Genomic DNA, 19,192 nt, shown 5'->3' with positions numbered 1-19,192 from the left:
TTTATTTGAAACTTGTTAAGAACTATAACCTCCCCGCCGTGCAACCTTGGAGTTAATTAACCATCCAGGTTAATTAATAACCGTCCCTAACCATTACCCCGACCAATAAAATTGCGCCCGAAATAATTAAAACACTGTTTATTATGTCGGCCCCGTAGCATAACTCCCTGCCATATCCAAAGCCTGTCAGTCATCTGATCATTCCACGCTCATCCAATGGCTGAAAATGATATCAAGACCCCCCTTTTGACCGTGCGATAACTCGCGATCACCCGACGGTTTTCCGTCATACCTCTTCCACGCGTCGCCCATTCAGCATGCTCGCTCACCCTCTGTCGAAAACCACTTGACCCCAAAAGTGGTGCGATCAAACCACTTACTGCCCTCCTCTCCACTAACGTCAGATCTGATTTCACTGACGTCACTCTAGTACTGCTTACGTCATCTGCCCATTAAATCCAAAAAAGTCCCGCGAAATCTCAGTTTTGTCAAAATAAATGGATAAAGTGTCATTTTCATTGTTATACACTACAGATTGTGCTCTCATACAGAACAACTTCCAAGCCAGCAGTTCAGTTACAAACCGACACCCGACCATAAAGACTTCAGCAACAAACTCGTAGCCTGTCAACCAACCTGCATTTGTACAATTTTCTTCTTCAATGCAGGTATTTATCCAGCTTGCCATGAAACCTTGCAAATTTGGTTTTCCACCAATAATTCTACCAGAGAAGGTCAAATTCAAGTTAAGGACAGTCCGTAACTGCCATAAAAAGACCCCAAACCTACTGTTTGGTCTATTTTTCCATAAAAAACCACTTTTAGCACTGAAGGTTGCTCTCCTCAATGCTCCTCATAGAAGACATGTTAGAAATATTGTTAAATTCACCCCGGGTAAAGGGTAAATGTTGAGTTATTTACTAGATAGAGTTAGTTACCAGACAGAGATGAAAAGGGGTCAAAACAGGTCGAAGAGTATCAGAGCAGTTAAAGAGTATCTGTAAGAATAGGGCAGCCACCACAGAGTAACTGAAGAAAATAGCTGTAAGCCGAATCCTAGGGCCCACCTCCAGCACATTCAACAAAAACAAGATCAGCACAACATCATTCCATCTTTTCCCTATTTTCAAGGCTAGCTGTTTCTATTTACTTGTAAAGCTATTTTTAGTCATCCTAGATATTATCTCACTATGTTATGAGATATTTGTTGTATAATTTGTTGCATAAACACCCCCTCAATTGGAGTATTGGGGATGGATTCCTAGACTTTGCTGTAATATTGATTTTTTGGAATAAAGAGCTATTGGAATCAACTGTTGCATGGACTACTGGATGAAGAATTGAAGCAGAGGACTTGTCACAGACTTCTTGAATCAACCACTAGATCAATAAGTCCTCTATATCTTATGTTTTAAAGTTTTCTTAGTTTATTACATCATCTGTGTTTCACAATCTGAATGATAAAGAAAATATTTAATTTCAGAATATGCTTGATTGCACTCTATTTTCAGGTCATTATTGTTATCTGTGTTTTCTTTAGAATTAGGATAAGCAGTGAAATCTTAATTGATCCTGTTTCCTAATTCTTTCATGTTGATTATTAGTTAAAGAATACTTAACTGCTCCTTATCAGTAATCATCCAATTTCCCTCTTTAAATAGGTTGAAGGATCCTTAACTGCCCTTCACCCAATTTGAGCCCATTCCTTATGTTTCAAGTCTTTATTTGTTCCCTGTTTGACTACCTAGCTCTGTGAAACCATCCTCTGTTAAGAAACCAAATCTAGAAACCCATCTTCTTTGACTCCATTTGCCCAATGGATTGAATTACTCTGTCTTACCTCTCTGTTCTATTGAATATCACCACCCAAACTCAAAAGAAACCCTTGAACTTCATAACTAGCCTAATACCTTTAAAAACAAAACTAAATCATAAAGAGAGAGCCCTCTCTGGATACAGATTGGCTAGATTTTGTATCTAAAAGATTGGTTAGTGGTTAGCTCAGCCTCCTTTCCCTTTCTTACAACTTTTGGGAAAACCTGAGTGATAACACATGGGAAACCTTTTGGTTCTTCCTTGTTAAACCACATCAGAGGAAAGCAATAAAATGCCTTACCGATGCAATCGGTTACATGATTCCTGAAATTACTGATGCCACATATACTGCCGAGTTACATTCACGCATGAGTCATCCTCCAGAACTACAACCGATGCTCACCATTTGCCAGCTCAAGCCACAAGATAGTCAGCCGAAACAGTGAACCATTCTGACCGACTACAAGCATGCCTATTTCAGGGAGATTTTCATATATTTATGATTTGGTTATACCAGCACACAACATTTTTATTTCATAGTTTGTTAGTTTAGATAGTATTTATAGACCCTTTCATGTTTTAGAAAGGGTCCTCAAATTTTGTATTAAGACTTGGATCGGAAGTTGCACTACTGTGCTTCCGATATATATTTTTTTATAAAAACTGGACCTGAATTTTGAATTTTGATGAAGAATACTTTTATGTGACATGCACTATTGCTTCTTGTAAAAGAATTTCTAAGTTGAAAGGTAGGATTTGAATGAAATTCATATCGGAGAAGATTCAAACACATATGGTACTATTATCTATGTTCTTGCTTCATGCTTTTATGTGAATCAACATTTATTCATTTTTGCTATTATTGATGTATGTATATGCTTTCACAACAATTCTTTCACTTATCACTATTGAATGTTTAAGAGTTGTTATTTTTATACATATGTATGTCAATGATATATAAAGAATAGTGTAATAATGTTTTAATTATTACTTTGTTCAACTACTTGAACAAAGTAATTATCATATGAATGAATATTTTTGTTTATAAGTAGAGTCATCTATATGCCTACTTGTCAATAAGAACCATAAAAAATTGCACTAAGAGAAAGACTTCCCGGGATAGATTAGTTATTTATGTTATTGCATTTTAGAATAAATCATCCATCATTACCATTAGATATTAGAAAATCAATCACTTATCCATCCCATTTATAAATCACTGGGAAACTGGTCCCATTATATCCAGTCAGAGCCACCACACCAAACGGAAAAGGAGCTGCTTTTAAGGTCCAGACTGGGTGGTTTTCCCCGATGTTGATGCAGCAATTTTCAAGGCATCAACATTTTTGGCGCTAGAAGGAGGGCATGAACTATGAATGGCAAGAAAATCCAAATCTACAATCCATTCTAAGAGTAAATCTCCCTCCACCTCACCTCCAAATTCTCCCTTGCATGCTAAAACTCCAATGTTCAAGCGAGAAGTTGAGGAAACAACCACCACTGCTCAAACCCAAAATATCTTAGATAAATCAACTTTAGAATCTCCTGAAGTGCAGTCTCTAATCCACAAACTTCAAGGATTCTTGATATCACCATAGAAATCTGAATCATCACAAGGTAGTGTGACTTCGAAATTCGTTCCTTCTCACCCCTTCACCAGACTTTAGAGTGAAAAGCTTGGTATTGAACCTACTGAGTTACCTTTGCCTAAAAGGAAAAGGGCAAGGAAGACTACTGAAGGATCTGATAGTTAAACCTTCTCATCATCATCATCCATTTCATCTTCTCCATTGTAAAGTCAACCATCCACTCCTCAACTTCAGATTGTCGTTCAACGGGGAACTGCAACTTCAACATCTGTTTCCCAGCCATCTCAAACTCCAACATCTGTTTCTCAACCATCTGGAACTTCATCTGTGCTATCATCCATTAGTAGCTCAACAATGGCACAGAACCCATGGAGCAGTCCTGGTGCAGTCGCCATGCCTGCACCTTTAAACCCATTGCCAGCTCATCCTGAAAAATGGTTGCCAAAATTCAATCCAGATGCAGGCATACAAGCAGATGAACATATAAATAATTTTATGTTTTCAGTCAACTTAAAAGGAGTTACTAAGGAAGATGTGGTTGTCATACTTTTCCCTTATACCCTACAAGGATCAGCTGGGTCTTGGTACTTTTCCCTACCATCAGGATTCATAAATAGCTGGAATATTTTTCAAGAACAGTTCTTGACTAAATATGGTGATGACAGATCTGTAGCAACATTGATCAATGATCTTTCAAATCTTAGAACAGAGTCTAGAGAGCTTATTAAAGAGTTTAATTCACGATTTAATAAACTCTTAAATAAAATTCCTACTGCCTCTAAACCAAGTGAATAAGTTAGAAGTGAATGGTATATAATAACTTTACCTTCAAACATAGCTATCTTTGTAGATAGAGCTGCAAAAACTACCTTAGCAGAAAATATGAAAGAGGCACTCACTGTAGAGAAACACATCATCACCTTAGAAAATAAAGCTGCTCTTGAAGATAGAAAATTTAAAAAAGTCTCCTTCAAAGATGATTCAAAGAAGAAAATGGCTAAAGATCCATACGATATGGAAGGTCTCCAAAAGGTCCTAAAGACTATGTCAAATGAAATGATAGAAATCAAGAAACAAGTAGCTGAGACTTCAACTAAAAATCCATTTAGAAACTTTAAGAAGCTAGAGTCAAAACCCCCTAATGCTATATCCAATGCAGAGTCAGAACCCGAGGATGATGAAGAAGAAGATATAGTCTTATCATCTGAAGAAACAAAAGAAGAGGCAATAGTAGAATGTCATGGGATGTGGGACTTCATTTTGCCCGATTCCGATATGGAAAATGAATAGGAAGCTTTCCCAGTAAGTACCAGGAGTAAAGGCACTCCTGAACCTATTCAAACAACTCATAAGAAAAAGAATACGGGTACTACTACTAAACAAAAGGCTCCCATAAAGAAATCTACAGCCACACCTACTCAAAATCAACCATTAGCTTCCAATCCACCTTCAACATCTAAAACATTAGTAGTTGCAGACTCTATGGATTACAACATCATTGAAGACATGAAGAAAACAAAGGCAAATATCACTATGTTTGAGCTTAGTAAACTCAAGCATCAACAAAAATTGCTGCTCAAAGAATTAGATGCAGTACCTTCTTCTCCTCTTCTAAATGTTGTATTGTCCAAAGCTGCTAATGAGACAGGTAAACCACCACCTGGTAGAGGGGAAGCCACTGATACTATTCTAATTAGAGATAGTCCCATACTCCTCCTTTTCTCTTGACCTATGAGATTTATAATAGAAATATGCACAATTGCTTGATAGACTCAGGGGCTTCATCGAATATAATGCTGGCCTCGGTTTGTTTTAAACTGAATATTGAACCCCAAAAGTCTACTATGCATATTGTCCAGTTGGATAGAACTAAGGTCCAAGTATTAGGAGAAATCAACTCAGTTGCCATCAGGTTATCAGCTGATCCCAGAGTGGTTAAGAGAATTGACATATTAATTGTTGATATTCCTAAGTTCTATGGTTTGATTTTAAGTAGAGACTGGTCCGAGAAACTTCATGGTTATATTTCTACTGACTGGTCTCACATGTGACTACCCTATAAAGGAAATTCAAATCAGATCAAGATTGATCGGGAGAAGGATATGACTCATACTGTGACAGAGTTTGAACAAGAAAACCAACCTATAGCATTCGACAATAACATTTTTGGTAACTACTCATCTGAATCATTCTTTGGTAATTTTACTGCTCAAACATCATCTTTCTCAGTTAATATTTTCACATCTCAAATTGAAATTTTTTCCCAAATAGATACATCAAAGTGTGTCAAAATTGATGAGGAAATTGTAAATAAAACTATAGATAAACCCTTATTTTGGTCATTATATTTTGATGGGTCTAAATCTAATGAAGGTGCGGGAGCAGGATGTATTTTAGTTAGTCCTGAGGGAGAAAAGACCATGCTATCATGTAGATTAGAATTTGAGTGCACAAACAATACTACTGAGTACGAAGCCTTGATTCAAGGACTTTATAAAGCAATCGGTCTTAAGGTACAATATTTGAAAGTGTTTGGTGACTCTGAAATTGTTATAAAACAAGTCAGAAATACTATACATTGTCTTTCTAGTCACCTTAAATATTATCAATCATTGGTACAAGACCTTGTATCTCATTTTCTAGCATTTAATATCTCTCCCATTCCTAGATATCAGAATGCAGTAGCAGATTTGCTAGCCAATGTTACTTCTAAACTCCTTCCATCTGAAGATTACAGTCCCGATAGATTTTCGGTAGAGTTAATTTTTAGACCATCGATTCTCGATAATGTCACTAACTGGTGAGTATTCAATCATGATGATGACATTTTAAATTTCTTAACTTCTGATAAGTCCTATGATGATCAAATTATTGATGAAAGTAAGCATGATTTTCAAATGAAGGAAAAGCTTGAAGAAAATTCAATACCAAAACCAGTGGTCAAGATTGAAGATCTTTATGACATCAAAGATAGGTTTAAAAAGGTTACCAATTCAAAGCTTTAAAGTTCTACTTTGAGATTTGAATTGATAAACCTTGGTACAGAGGACAAGCCACAAAACATTAATCTAGGATTAAGAGTTACTTCAGAAGAAAGAATTGCATTTATCAGATTATTTCATATATATAAAAATGTATTCACTTGGAAATATGATGATTTGAAAACATATGATACATCTATCATACAACATACAATTCTAATGCTATCTGAAGAAAAAGAAGTACAACAGAAATTAAGGAAAATTCATCCTAACCTAGAGAGTCAAATAAAATCTAAATTAAACAAACTCTTGAAATCTAAGATAATTTTTCCTGTTAGACATTCAAATTGGGTGTCCAACAGGTGCCAGTAAGGAAGAAAAATGTAGACATTAGAATTTGTATTGATTTCATAAATATTAATAAAGCGAGTCAAAAAGATAACTTTCCTCTACCAATAATGCAGCAAACTATCTATTCAGTAGCTAGTTCTAAACTAATGTCTTTCTTAGATGGTTTTTCAGGGTATAACCAAATTTTGGTGCACTCCGATTGTAGACTTAAGACTACTTTCAGAACCAAGTGGAGAACTTATGCCTATCAAAAAATGACTTTCAGATTAATCAATGCTGGAGCTACATTTCAAAGAGCAATGGACATAGCATTCAAAGGTTTAATCAATAAATCAATAGTTTTCTATTTGGATGACATTACTGTTTTCTCTAAGAAAAGATCAAATCATTTACATGATTTGAAACAAATCTTTGAGCATTGCAAAAGGTATGGCATTTCACTCAATCCTAAAAAGTCCTATTTTGCTCTTGACCAAGGTAAACTCTTGGGCTTCATTCTTTCAAAGGATGGTATTTATATTGATACAGATAGAATCAAAGAGATTTCTGATATCCCATTTCCACATTAAAAAAAAACAATGCAAACATTTTTAGGTCAAATTAATTTTGTAAAAAGATTTGTTCCAGATTTTTCACAGATTGTTTTACCATTACAAGTCATGATTAAGAAAAACTCAGTGTTGAAATGGGGGCATATAGAGAGGCATTTAATTCAGTCAAGCAGTCAATCATAAACGCTCTTTCTTTAAGCACTCCCAATTTTTTAAATCATTTGATTTTATATACTCTTGCATCTGATTCGTCTTACGCAGCAATGCTGACACAAATCAATGATCAAAACTTGGAAGCACCAATTTCATTTTATAGTTCAAACCTTCAAGGTGCCGAACTTAATTACTCCAAAGTTGAAAAGAAAGCATTTTCTATATATAAATCCATTAAACACTTTAGGCCCTTTCTCTTAAAGGCTCACACCAAAGTTATAGTCCCTTTTTCAGAAGTAAGACAGTTACTAGTTCAAAGGGAATTGGGAGAAAAAGGGCATACTGGGTCACGACATTATAAGAATATGATTTGGACATTAAACCAGCAAATATTGTCAAAGGCCAAAGCTTTTGTAGGTTGTTAGCAGGAGCTTCTAATATTTAGGAACATGAAGGTACATACCATATTGAAGAAATCAATGAGATAAGTACCATCAATTTTGAATCTCAATATGTAGACTTGATATTCTATTTGAAAAATGGATATGCTCCTTCTAATCTTTCCTATAAAAATAAACGTGCCATAAGACTGAAGGAAAAAAACTTCATGATTATTGATGTTGTGTTGTTTAGACGGAATTATGATTCAATTTTGTTAAGATGCTTAGAAAAAACTGAGGCGCAAAAGGTCTTGCAGGAACTACATAATGGTCTGGCAGGAGGAAATTTTGGAGCTAATACAACAGCCCACAAAATTATTCATGCTAGGTATTATTGGCCTACCTTATTGAGAGATACTCATGAATATGTAAGGAAATGCAGGACATGTCAAACTACCAGTGGAAGGCAAAGGAAGCCAGCTTTTCCTTTGCAACCAGTCAACATTGATCAGCCTTTTGAACAATGGGGATTGGATATCATTGGAGAAATTATTCCACATTCATCCAAACAGCATAGGTATATCCTTACAGCTACTGATTACTTTACTAAGTGGGTAGAATCAATTCCTTTAAAGATAGAAAACTCTGAGGCAATCATTGAATTCATAGATCAGTTCATCATTACTAGGTTTGGTGTCCCAAACGCTCTTATCTTTGACAATGCATCTTATTTTTTTGGTAATTCCATACTTGAATTTGCTATCAAAAGAGGATTCAAATTGAAATATTCTACAAACTACTACCCTCAAGGTAATGGTTTAGCAGAATCTTCCAATAAAAATCTTATCAAAATCATTAAGAGAACTATTGATCAGAATCATAAAAACTGGCATAAGTCTTTGATATTTGCACTATAGGCAGACTGTATAACACAGAATGCCTCAATAGGCACTTCTCCATTTAATCTAGTGTATGGAAAGGGGGCTGTCATACTAGCAAACTTAGTACTTCCATCACTAGCTTTAGTGCAGTTTATTGAAGAAAATTCCTCATCTTCTATTCAATTGAGACATGATCAGATCCTCAAACTAGAAGAAGAAAGGGAGAAAGCCCGAATTACACATGCAAAGCATTAACAAATTATCAAGTATTCTTTTGATACAACTTCAACTAGCTCAAAACATTTACAAGTTAGTGATCTAGTTTCGAAATGGGACAAAACTCACGAGGATAAAGGAAAACACACTAAGTTTCAGAGAATGTGGCTCGGGCCATTATAAATCAGTGAGAAGATAGGCCCATCTACATTCATATTGCAAGATCTATCAGGAAAGAGAGATTATGTTCCTGTCAATGGGCTTATTCTGAAAAAATTCTTCAATTGAGGAGATAACCCCTTCTCACTTTGTAAATATTCAATTATTAGCTATATTTGTGTGAATAATTAGTTATCTTCTGTGTTAGGAAATAAATTTGTGAATAGCCTTCCATTGGTGTTTACTATATTGAAAAAGTTACTCAAAAGAAAATAGTTTTAATATTTACTTTCAATAGATGGAAGCCTTGAAGGAAAGGAAAATTCTAGGAAATTAGGTATAAGAAAACTCTGAAAACCCTTTTTATTTTTGTGAAATCTTCTCAAAACTTGAAAATACTATAAATCATTCAAAAGTTTTAGAAGCCTAAAAAGGTTATCAATAGAAAGCAAAGACCGATTCAATCTTAGTATCTTCAACTCTCAAAAAAATGTCATCCATGTTCTCTTAAGGAGAAAATTATTCACCCCATCCATCAAAGTTTATAATTTTTCAGAGTGTAATTCTAAAATATATTTGATATAAAAGATAAGAGATCTTATCACAAGCCTGCTTATCATGTTCATAAGGGACTAGTTCAACTGACATTACGAACACTGCATACCAAAATAGGGTAATGGCTTATAATTATAAGACAAGGTGTCTCATCACGAGCCAGCTTGTTCAGTTAAATTACAACCAGTGAATGGCATTGTCAATAGCTAGCCACCGAACCAGGACAATGGCTTTTTAACTTACAAAATAAGGAAATAAGGGAAAAAGAAAATGTAATACAAAAAATGTGGAAACATATCTTTTGGATTCATTCTTTTAAATTATACTCTCAAATGGATGGAATAATGAATAATTATATGGTTAAAAGGTAACCCTACCGAGACTATGGATGTTTGCTAGCAGCAATGGCTCTACCTATGACAAAGGAGTCATTATACAAGCTAAGTTGGAGAAGTCTCTTGTTTTATCATTATCAACCAAGTAAGGTTTGCTTAAAACTTAGAATGTATTTAATTTTGAGATGAGAAAGAGATAGCAAAAATAGTTTTCATTATATTCAAAATTTATGATTACCTAGTTATATTAGATTTTCTCTATCTATTAAGGTTTTCAGATTAAGAAAGTTAAAAGTATTATGTTACTTTTTCAGAGATAACTGTTTGTCCCAGTGAATTGCCAATTGTTGTGTTGTACAACAACCCCCCATTTCTATAAAACCTTTACACAAAATTTTTATTATGAAATGGGTGCCTTTTTAAATAAACTTAGTTAGATTGGTGAGTTAATGAATAAAACTGGTATTAACCTCATAATTAGAAAAATCCTTATTAAAAGGCCCGATATAAATAAATCATTTTATAAAGCCTTTTGAAAAAAAAAATGTTCCTTTAAAAAATTATACAATCATTCTACATTGCGATAAGCGATTGGAGATCGCATATCACAATGACAAAGGGACATACACAAAAACAAATCCCCATCCAATTCTCTGATCCGAAAAGGAAATCGCAATCAGAAATCAGGGAAATCAAATTCCAAAGGTACACACACAAGGGGTCATCATATCTTCTGATCCGATATCGCAATCGGTAATCGAAGATATTTGTTGATAAAGGGACATATGTAAAAGCCTCATCAAATCTCATGATGCGATAAAGTAAATCGCGAATCGGCAATCGGCGGAGTCATATGACAAAAGGATAAAAGCTTAAGCCAAACCCTAACTATGATAAATTAAATGGGCGCGCATCTCAAAAGGTAAATATACGTGGAAAAACGGTTTGCATGCATAATACCCCACTCCATTATATTATAATATTACCTTTTGGCAATCGGAAATATTCATTGCAAGTACTAAAGCCCTTCCCTTTGACATTCCCGATTGCGATATGTGATTTATCGCCAATCGCCGATCAAGGAAATCCGAAGCACGCTTCAAAATTTAATTCAGTATACGATCGACGAGATGGGCATTTATGGTATTCTTTACCACGATTGGTAGTTCGAATGGCTATTTAATATTACAGTTAAGGATAGATCCTTTAAAAGATTTCATCCGTAGTAATTCTTAACTGTATTTCATTTATCATATGTCAATCAACGTAATTCTATTCATTTTCATATTGGCTTGCAGCAACACTACTCTGTGTTACGGTTTGCAACTGTTTATGCAGAGTCTCTCCAAATCCAAAAATCCAAAGAAAATGGGGAAGAAATCAAAGAAATCCACAACAACTCCTGCAGCCAAAGAACCATAACACAACAAGAAGGGATTAATCTCAGATACTACATGTCTTGGTCTAGGAAATACCAGCTGGGAGAGCATTTATAATCTAATAGAAGTAGAGGAACCTGAAGAACTATCAGAGGAAGACACAACTAATTCAACCAACAAGTCAAAGGGAACTCTCAAGGAGTTGGCTTGTTCTTATCTTCACAGGATAGCAGCGCGAGCTAAAATCCTGCCATACATTGATGTGGTATGATGGGTAGTAGAGAAAATTCCAGCGTCAGCTCGAACATTTTCCACAGTAGATGGAAGGATATTTGGCTCATTCAAGCCTGAAGATCTCAGGCAAATGTACCATTTACCTCCACCTGAGAAGCGATACAATAAAGCATTCCTAGAAGAATTTACAAAGGAAAATGACTCAGAGTCGGCCTTGATAAAGCAATGGAGGCATTTCCTGGAGAAACACAAGCATGAGTCATTAGGTAAGTACTCTGTTGACTCATTAGCTTCCCCTTATTGCTATGCTAGAGCTATGATCTATAGATTGTGGGGACAACATGATTCTACCAAATTCACTATAGATATGGTCCCGCTAATGGAATCTATTAGAGCCTAGATTTGTCTCAGGCTGAAAAGACAAGGTTCTAGGTCCACATCAAACCACGCTCAGCCTCGTAGCTAGCCCTACGAGGACAGGAGAGGGCTCTCTCCGGGTCGATCTCGGCAAAAGGTAATCAATGGGGCTCAAGATGACTGAAAATTCAAGCTAATTTTAGGCTAGGTATTAAGTGCAAAGGGTTTGATTTGAGTTTTTTAGGGTTTTGTTGAAAAAATGGGAAAGGCAAATTTGGGCTCGGGGATGAGGCACAGTTTCTGCAGAGGTCTGATTGGGGCAAGGAAGGCAATCGTTTTGATGCTTTAAAGCAAGTGAGGTGGGTAGATAAGATAGGTGAGGAGCTAAGGAGAGCAAGAGAGTCTCAAGGATTCTCCTTAAACTGAAGAAAACATGAAAATTTAAACAAATTCAAAGGCAGAGCATAACAGTTATCGATTCCACCTTAATCACTCATTTGTTTCAAATTCAGAAGAAGAAACAAGAAAATGATACACATAACACTAGATAAACTTAAAATTACTTAGAGAGGCACACCATCAAATCATAAAGCCACATGGATCCCAAACAGTGCTGCAAAACCCTGGTCTTTCCTTTGCCAAAAATGCAAAAATGAATGTACAATAGAGTGCCAAACTTTTCCCAAGATTCCAACCCTGAAAATGACTTAGAAATTGAATAATATAGACAAGCAAACCTCTTCCCTTGCCTCTCGGGGTCGATCTCATCCTTCTAGGAGCTATTTCAACCAATTCTAAACAAAGCACTAAAATCTAGGCAATCAAAACAACTTGCCTCTATAAAGTAGGAAACTGATTCATTCATTAAATTTTCACTCTTTGGTGAATGAATCCTCTAGAAAAAGTACAACTAAGTGTCAAAAGTACATCATGTCCTTTCAATTACATCAAGATAGGTCAAAAATAACATCACAAAGCAAAACTAGTCAAACTGGCCGAATTTCTGAGCTGGAAGGTGAAAAATTGGGCCAAAAACCTCTGTGCGCCGCGCCAATTTCTGCATGCATTGTGCTACTTTGTTGATGATTTTGAGGCACCTTCTGAAGTCCAAATTGAGCCCAAGTGTGCTTGTTGGAAAGCCTTGCTATCTACTTTCCAAACCAAGTGGAATTTCTGAATTTGGTGCCCATTTGCCCCTCCAAAACCTCAATCTCCCAAGGCTGCTTCCTGTGTGTGAAATTAGGGGCAGAAAGTTCATTTTTAGGGTGTTTTTGACCTCCTGAGGACTCAAAACTTGCCCAAATTTCTTGTCCAAGCACCAACAGTCATTATTTTCCATGACAAATCCAAAACTATAAACTTTTTGCATTTGGAGCCTCCTATTGTAAGTGCGCGCCACGTGCCGCGGCGCACAGGGAGAAAAACCCTATTTGTTTCCACAAAAATTTACAAAAAAGACCAAAAAATGCTGGAGCTTCCTTATCAAGTGTTATGCTGGGCTAAAGACGCCTCGACCAATATCTCAAGACGATCAAGCTCCCTTTGCCTCTTTTTCTTCTTGATTGCCTTCCTCAATTTCGCCTTCAAATTCCTGATTCGGGCCTTGCACACTTTGTTGCGTGCCATGTAATGAAAAGCCATGTGTCTCAGTAGTGCATGGTCTTTGTCAGCCTTGTCCAACAACCTCTCTAAGTGCATGTTCACTCTCTCAAGATTGGCCTCCCGATCCTCATTAATTTCTTGCTCCAATGATGTGAGCTCAACTCTTCTCCTTTGTGCAGCTTGGCGATGCTCACGAATGTTTTGTAGCTCCATGATCACTTGCTGATCCTCAAGCTGCTTGTTCCTCTACTCCAAGTATTTCATGGTCCACTTAGCCCTCTCCAAATCAAGGTATAAGGCTTTGATCTCTGATTGCTGCTCCTGGATGATCTCTCTAAGTTTGGCGCTTTGTGGACCCGTATCTATATCATCATCATGAAGGAGAATGAACTCGGTCTCTCATTCACTTGATGGCTCACTTGAAGGCCCCTCATCCTGCATTGGCTCCTTGCCTTTGTCCTGTACCTGTGATGCTGATGGAGGAAGCGAGGCCCCTTCCACCCCGGGTGGAGATAACACTCGCTTTGCCGCTGCAAACAAATGTCTGGTGCCTCTCTGATATGTGACGAAAACCTGCACACTAACAGTCTCATGGCACTCATACTGATGAGAGGGTTCACCCTCATGCTTAACCTCTGATACTCCCCGTGAAGCTCTAAAGAAGTCACGAGAGATGAAATCATCCCAAGTGATGCCCTGCAATCCAAGCTGATGAACCACCAGAATCTTAATAAGAGCAAAATGATATACATTGTTAAGTTGTTGCTGAGGAGTTTTACGCTGTATAAAGGTGGTCATCCTCTCAATGTTCCGGCAAATGAAATACAGAATGTTCATCATCCATACCCTGGTGAAATGCATGAGCAACCTGATGTGATAAGCATAAAGACGAGAGAACCGTCCCTCACAATTGAAATATTTCATGATCAATCTCATTAGTGGAGCATATTCATCTTTCAGATACCGAAACGGGAACACTCTCTTAAGCTGCCTCAAGCAACTGGTTTTAATGTACGGCTCATAGTGCTGCCAATCAATCTTTTGTTTCTTGTGCCATGGTTCACCAATGTTCGGTATACCGGTTGCTAATGAGACAGATTCTGGTGTAAGTGTGAAGGTGACACCAACCAAGATAGCTTGATCTCCGTGAAAGTGCAGCACAAAAAGACGAGCCAACTCATGATGAAATTGGACACTTGCCACCTTTTGACAAAACTCATAGCATGACTGATGCTGAAAACACTGCATAGCAAGAGAGCAGGCCTGCAATTTTGTGAGGGTGATTGGCTCTTCCCTAACATGTCTACCACTTTTATGCAGTCTCCGGGGTGCCTGTTCTTCCAAGGGAGATTCACTTTGGGTTTCTACCTCATTGTCCGACGAATGCTCAGATGCCATGACTGCTGGACAAACTACCTCAAAGACAAAATGACTGCTGTGTATAAACTGTGCTTGCACTACTATTTTGGATGTTGTATTCAAATTCTGCCACCAAGGGAAAAAAACAAATGCAATAGGGACTGTTAGGGATTGTTAGGAAGGGGAAACAATATTGAGGAATGGGAATGATTGCGAGAAATTTAATAGGGAAATATGGGATAGGGTTTGAGGGATTGATGCATGGGAATAGGGTTTAGGGTTTGGGATTTGTTGTATAGGTTTTGATGTGTGGGGTTGGAGGATTTAGGATAGAGTATGTAGGGGAAGGGAGTAATGAATTTAGGTGATAGGGATTTAGGGATTAGTGAAAATAAGGGAACAATGGGAGGGAGACAAAATCTTGGTGGCAAAACAGTGAATTGTAAACCTGGCTGCAATTGGCTTGAGGATCCTTTAGAAGTAGGTTTTGAAAATTTTTATTGCAACCACTATCACCCATAAACCACCGTCTTTTACCATAAAATTTGATGCAATGGCAAGATAGCAAGCCTACCTGGCAAATCTAGGCAAAGCATTAGCAATTTGGCGAAGTTTCCAACAGTTTTTGGGCTTGAGGCTATATGCGCCACGCTCAAAACCTAGTGCGCCGCGTTCTCTATGTGTGTCACACCCGTTAGAATTTACACTGGGCAGAAATCCCCAGTGTGCCGTGCACTCTAAGTGCACCGCGCCGCCTATTATATGCACCGTGCCAGTTAGCTACGGGCCAGTTCTCTCCAAAACACACACTGCTCTCACAAATTCACCTTGAAACGTTTTTCTCCAACCTTGGCATGCAAAATGACTTTCATCTTCATTGGAAAAACTTTATATAGACATCAATTTGATTTTTGTCTCTTCAAAAACCCACTTTGTAATGTTTTGCAATTGACACTTTTTCACAATTAATAGAACTTTGACCTTTTTGTTTCCTCCTTGATTTTTGGTTGAAATAATGAATTTCTTGGCAATTTTTTGCAGGGATAGCTGACATGGAATTCGGCAAAGGAGACCAGGGCTGCGCCTGGAGAATTCAAGAACTGAAAATTTTGAAAAATTATTACAAAAAGCGAAATGTCAACTTATCTTCAACACAGAGTTTTGAAGAGAAGCCATAATCCATCCATATGACGATAAGAATATTTTGAAATAAAAACTTATCAAGGACCTCCCTCTGGCCTGTTGGATTTATTAGACTTTGTTGAAGACCAAATTGACTAACCCTGGACCTAATGACTAAAATGACTGTTATGACCTAGAAACTACAACAGGACTACACATTACTTTAAGATTCGATTTTTATGGATAGACCTGAGCCAACAGTGCAAAGAATGAGGGGGATGAATGACAAAATCCCTTCCGTTAGATTTATGGCATGCTCCTAATGAAATGCAACTAATCGAAAGCGATGGGACACCTAAACATGAAATGCAAAAAGAGTTTTGATCTCTGACGGAGGGATGACTAAACCGACTCTTACAGAAGCAAAAATTAATGGTTATGTTATGGATTGGGAAAATATTTTTTCTGATAGACTAGCCACAACAATTTTAGAGTATAGAACAAATGCATATAAAACTTCTCGGACCATTCCCCCTTTCTACTATAGTGCATATATTATGGATACTATTTGCTTTAATTCTGAATACCTGGTACTCGGATGGAAGTGGACTGCCCAAGATCTGAACCCAATTCATATTTATCATAAGCAGTTGTGGAAGGTACACTATAAAAATCACCTGTACATAATTTGCAACGGTTTTATTTTACCTGTATATTATTCTATTTTCAATAAGCCTGTCCCCAGGATATCGAAGGAAGCAGAAATTGACTTGACAGCAGTAGGTAATTGGTTTGGTGAGGAGAAATTCACCTATGTGAGGATTTTTGGTAGTCTCACTAAACCCCATGTTCTTCCCCTATATGTTCCTGATAAATTATTAGCTGGGAATTGGCTTATCAGATAACAGTGGAAGGGACATCTAAAACCCTTAAGGATTCAAAGAAACAGATGTGGCCTATATTTCCCTTACGATGTGGCGTCTTCACCTTACATGATTACAAGCATGCAGAAAAAGAGGCAGAGAAGATTCAGATGTTGAATCTTTCCACCATCCCTAATAGGCAATATGACCCAAATAAAGTTGCCCATAATGTCACCGCTCAAGCTAAACTGGCCAAATTCGATCATGAAGCGGATGACTTTGATGATCTATTTTCTTCGGCCGATACATTTTTTCAAGTTAAAGGATTGGCTAGAATCAAGTATCAAGAAGAAGGTTTAGAAACGTTCAATAGGCTCATAGACCAGACGTTGAAAACTCTACTTTTATACTTATTAGCTACAACCCCTACAGTTTAGCCACCAAGTCAAACTAAACAGAAATCTACTGATAAGACTCCTGTAGTGGAAAAGATCTCTGAAAAAGAAAAAACGCCAGAGAAGGAGTAGGGACAAGGAAAAGGCAATGAAATCATTGATTCAGATATTCATATTGATCTCAAACTGCTCAAATAATGGCAATAATTTGACTCAATCATCAATGATAGTAAGAGCCTACAAGGATTTAGCACACCTAAGGTGACAACTAGTTAGAAGACAACAACTAATATAGTTTCGACTGAAGGAACTAGTGGCCTACCCATGACTCAAAAGGATGTAGAGATAATCCGTGAGAATCCGTCCGATGAAATTGTTCTTCATATAGAAGAAATACCACCCTTGGATGTCTTCTACAACCCTAAGCATAGGGTTGTAATCAAGAGAAAAAGGAAAAAGATAAAACTTGATCAATCTTCTCTTTTCCCTTCACAAATGGAGATAACAAATGTGGTATGGAGAGAAGAAGCCAACCCTTCTAAAGATCTCACTAAACTCTCTCAGTATGCTGGAGCATACATAGCAGCTACTATGGACTAAGCATCGGAGGTAAGCAATTTGCTTAAAGAAAAGGATCAAACAATCATTTTGCTAGAGACATAGGTACAAGAGAAGAAGTAGAGGATAGAGCAATTAGAACAGCAGCTAGCAGCCCAGAGGCAGTCCAATGACCAATTGAATGATCAAATGCTCAAAGAAAAACAAAGGATTGATCAAAATGCAATCTAGAAACAACAGGAACTATCCCAAGCGTTAAGCACATTGCAATCAATAAATGAACAATTGAGAAAATCTAAAGAAGAACAGATTTCTCAACTGTCACTGCAAATGGAAAGGTTCAAAGGATATCCCCAAGTAGGAGAATTCAAATTAGAGGCTCTCCAAATTACTAAATCACTATCTAATCAGTTGAGCTTATTATGTCATAATATCTCTCTCATTCTTCCCTGATGTGAAATTTCCTCATCTATCATTAATAAGTCAGTTGATGCAAGACAGAAATTGAAGCAAGCAGATGAAACACTAACAGAGTTTCTCTCTTGGCAAGAAACCAAGGAAGGACAAGCTGCAAATCTACCCCAAATTCTCAATCACATAAGGAAATCCTATTTCTTGAATGGCACTCTCAACTGATGAAGGCAGAAAGGGCAACGTCAAGATGCAGATCGACAACTAGTAATCTAGTTGAATTAAGAATGTTCTCTAGGGAAAATTCCATTAGTGAAGGCATTGGAACAAACATGGAAATAGGAGCTGGAGCAGAGGGAAAGATTAATCACGGGAATTCAAACTTTAACATGGGAAACCTTTTGGTTCTTTCTTATTAAACCACATAGTCAGAGGACAACGATGAAATGCCTTACCGATACAATCGGTTATATGATTCCTGAAATTACTGATGGAACATATACTGCCTAGTTACATTCATGCATGAGTCATCCTCCAGAACTACAACCGATGCTCACCATTTGCCAGCTCAAACCACAAGATAGTCAGTTGAAACAGTGAACCATTCTGACGAACTGCAAGCATGCCTATTTCGGGGATATTTTCATATATTTATGATTTGGTTATACCAGCACACAACATTTTTATTTCATAGTTTGTTAGTTTAGATAGTATTTATAGACCCTTTCATGTTTTAGAAAGGGTCCTCAAATTTTATATTAAGACTTAGATCGGAAGTTGCACTACTGTGCTTCCGATATATATTTTTCTATAAAAACTAGACCTAAATTCTCAATTTTGATGAAGAATACTTTTATGTGACATGCACTATTGCTTCTTGTAAAAGAATTTCTAAGTTGAAAGGTGGGATTTGAATGCAATTCATATCGGAGAAGATTCAGACACA

Source organism: Pinus tabuliformis, chromosome 7, assembly GCF_031772625.1.
Source record: "Pinus tabuliformis cultivar Carrire ecotype Pingquan chromosome 7, CPIR1, whole genome shotgun sequence".
Lineage (NCBI taxonomy): Eukaryota > Viridiplantae > Streptophyta > Pinopsida > Pinales > Pinaceae > Pinus > Pinus tabuliformis.
This window is presented reverse-complemented; position numbering follows the sequence as displayed.